Source organism: Acyrthosiphon pisum, chromosome X, assembly GCF_005508785.2.
Source record: "Acyrthosiphon pisum isolate AL4f chromosome X, pea_aphid_22Mar2018_4r6ur, whole genome shotgun sequence".
Classification (NCBI taxonomy): Eukaryota; Metazoa; Arthropoda; class Insecta; order Hemiptera; family Aphididae; genus Acyrthosiphon; species Acyrthosiphon pisum.
In genome coordinates, this window is record NC_042493.1 from 77,059,087 (window position 1) to 77,063,342 (window position 4,256).

Here is a 4,256-nt window from a genome sequence, read left to right on the forward strand (position 1 = left end):
TTTTACTAATATATTTATTTAATCTGCGGGCTACGCTGAATTGAATAAATTCGGAATGACAAATATTATTAAGAGGATGCTACACACGCTTGTGTGGTCTCCGTTTTACAAATGTAAAACATAGTAAAAATGGTTTTGCGTGGATAAGAACCACTATGGTCTATGGCTAAACTTATAGTTCATGTTATGCAACCAAATGTTCCTACTAGGAAGAAGAGAACATAGACTGTGCAACATTGTTTTTAATTTTTCGATATCACAAATACGAAAAAAGTTCTCATAGTTTAAAAATAAAAGTAGTACAGTAAAATGGGGTAACTGGTTTTATGACAATTTCATTTTTTATTATATGGATAACTTCTGTAATATTAACGATAAAACTCTCAAAATTAAATATTAGTTACAACTAGTTCAATATTTTAACGTTTTAATTTTTAAAATTCTGAAATTATCTTTTGAGATATCAATATTTTTTAATATGCTATCAAAGTAACACAACGGGCAATTTCGATACCTATATTTCTTAATGTGATATCAAAGTAACCCCATTTTATGAAAAAAAATTTAATTATCATGGTACTCTGGTGAATAAAAATATATGGGTATCAAAGTTACCCCGCGAAATCAAAGTTAGGTACCCCATTCTAATTAAAAATTTAAAGCTAATATAATGCAGTTAGTTATAGTATTAGGATTAAGGGGGTGTGGGGGACAAAGCCCCCCATGGACATGTGTAACATAAACTATTCCAGCACCCCCGAATTTCACACTCAATGTGCGCCTATGGTGTCGTGTTAGGTTTAATATAGGTATTCAACTCGTAGATATAACACTTTAATGTATTAACGACAGTTAACATGTTACCTATAGGTATGTATGTATTAAATATATTTACAGAGCACGACACGACAATAATATACCTACTAAACAGTGTTGTGTGAACTTGCACCAACAAAGCCTTACGAGAGGATCATTTCATTTGTATATTTATTGTAGTTTCTAACATTTTTGTAGACCGTTTAAAATCATTAATAGGTCACAATCGATACCTTTTTTTTTGGGGGGGGGGGGGTAAAGGGGAGACATATCAAATACCTACCCTTTCAGTAGAATTTCATAAACTGTAGAATATTTTTGTAATTTATTTAATATAATATGTCACTTATATCGAAACAAAAATATCACCATTGACGTCCATTGTTACTATTTAGTATTTTTATCTAATTATTTTGTCATCTTATACCTAAATAAATGTATTAAATATTTAAATTTGTATTTGTTTTGTAATTCCCAGTAGTACACACTATTGGTAGTTGGTACTTTATAAATATTTATATATCTATAAAAACAAAAAATTATAAAAGAAATATATATATAAAAAATTCAAAACTGAAACCACTACAATATTGTCGGTTGTATAATTATTATGATATGAATAATGATATGAATTACGAATACACGTTTTTCTTCTCGATAAATCACAATTTGAGGTAGGACGTAGTATAGTGACGAGTTTTAATAGGTTCGTACCTAAAAACGGGGCGGTTTTTCGCTGGATTAGAAGCATTATATTATGTGTAAAATGGTGAGTAAGTCTTAGCAGTACCTAAAACTTTGATGTGGGGGGCCTGGGTATTAGAATTACTAAGATATTATTTTAGTTTATGAATTTCAATCGATTATTATCGGCCCATATCGAAAAGTTTTTGAAACAAAACACAATACATTTATTTTTTTAATTATTGGTCAATTTCTGATAAAAATACTTAGGTTTATCGGCGCTTATATTTTATTTTTGGCAGGCCAAAAAAGGCATTTAAAAAAAAATTCTGGCGTAATTCGAATGCACACCTTACCCCCCCCCCTAATTACGCCCACTGGGCTTTACATGCCTTACTGATGTCAGTCTGTTTTTGTTTTTGGAGTTCAAATTGAAGTAAGTTGTTTCACCAAAGGTTTGTACTTCTGAGTGGAAACTATTGTTTTGTAATTGTGTGCTAGTTCCAGTGAATTTGGCTGTTTATATCAGGAACAGAGGAACTAGAGGGCCAGAGACGCTCGGAGAAGATCAGAACTCAGTATAGGTGTCAGGTGCATAAATACTTTTGATGTTAGGTAATACAATAGGCCGCGATGAGTTTCACCGTTCATTTCCAATATTTACACTTCAATAATACATCTATAATCACCAGTTAGTTAATAAATATAAGAAAATAAAATAAATAATTTAAATCTAGATCAAAACATGCGACGGATAGGACAAAAAAAAAAAAAAAATTAAAAAAAAAATATTGAACATAATAATATTGTATTACAGCTTGTTTATGGACACATTATTTTAACCCTGCAGGATTTATTGACCTCGGCCAATTTGAGTAGGTACAGGCATTTCGTCTTCGAGTATTTTTTCCCAACACCCGCAGCGTTTAATAATAATAATAATAATAGTAACAATCTATATAAGTGCATGCAATTCTGAATACAATGCTTCAGTACGGCGTTTTCATCATCATTTCGCGCGAACATTTCGAACGGTCGCCAAACGGTTAGGTTAGGTTTTTCGCGCCAAGTGCGCAGCCGCCGCAATCACGTCACTGTTGTATATAGGTACCTACATATATAGTACGTACATTATATTATTATTGTACACGCGCGCGGCACCGCAAACAAATAATAATTACGTTTCAAATATTATACGAATCAATTATTATCGCGTCCAAAAGGGCGATTTTCGGATTACTCCCGTGTACAAAATAATAATAATATATGCACATATTATTGCCTGCAGTGGAGGGTCATACAATTTACCATCGTCAACACGCAAAACACGCGTATATATTATGCACATACACGCGTATAATAATGTTATTATGTGCATTGCAGTGCGCGTCGACGAATTAATAGTTGTTCTTGATTTGTACACCGAGCTGACTGCGGCCCACGTTGCAGTGGATATAATATTATAATATGCGCAAAGTGCCTATACTTTGTATCGTGCCTACAACACGCGTATATAATATTACACTGCAGGGCGGATATTGTAGGATCATTTTGGGTACCTATATGATCGGACGGTATGTATCTAATATTTTGTCGATACATAAGGTATTATCGAACACCTAACCTACATCTACAAATATCCAAGTACCTATATAATATTATATTCCTTAAAATGTTCTACCCGTCCGAAAAATTTAAAAAAAAAAAACAAAATATTTATCGACCATTATTATATATTATCATATTGTATTTATTTATTTATGTTAGCAACTTTTCACCAATAAAATTAGTGATGATCAAAACAAGACCAAGACTTTCAAAATCTTGGTCTTGGTCTTGGTCTTGAGCAAGACTCTTGCAAGACTCTTGCTATTTCCACAAAATATATATAAAAAAAAACTAAATACCTGTTATAGCTGTGTGTAGGTTTTTTGCTATGATCTCTTAGATGAAACTTAGTCCAATATATTACATAGTATATTCATAAATCAAACATTAACACATAAAACAAGTCAAACGATTTAATTTTTATTATAATCGTTTAAAACTTTGCATTTTAAATTATGCTTATATTATTTTACTTCTATGAATCAATTTACCAGAATAATTAACTTCCTAAGTTCCTATTGCATTTATAATAAATATCAATAGGTTATTACCAATTGCTAGGTAATTAATAGTTATTGACCAATATAATGTTTATAAAAATTAAATTGTTGTTTTTAGATTCTGAGTGGAACGATTTGATTTTACAATGATGTGTGTTATTTTTAAAATTTTTTTTTGTGTCTGTGTGCACGATAAGTAGTCGAAATAATGCTTCGATTTTCAACTTCAGTATCTTGTTCGGTTGGAAAGTGAATATCGTTGGTGCATTGGGGAGGTCAAAATTTAAAATTCCTAGTAATTTTCAAAAGCGCCAAGAAAAACCAAAGAAAAATTAAGGAAAAACGGGAATTTTTACCCAAAATCGATTTTTCACAAAATTGAATTTGGTTTTTGGTGTAACTTTAAAAAAAATCACCGTAAATACATGAAATGTTGACTGAATGTTTATATTAGCATTTTCTATACACCATAACATTTTCAAAATATTTTGACTTATTTTGAGCTCTTTACGGACATTGTCAGTTTTCATTTTTTTTTAGTTTTTTTTCTAAAAATATCAATACAATTTTATTTGTTGATTAAATAAGCTTGAAAATTTAATAAAAGGTTCCTAGTATATTGTTTCAAAGCAGATTAAAATATTAAAA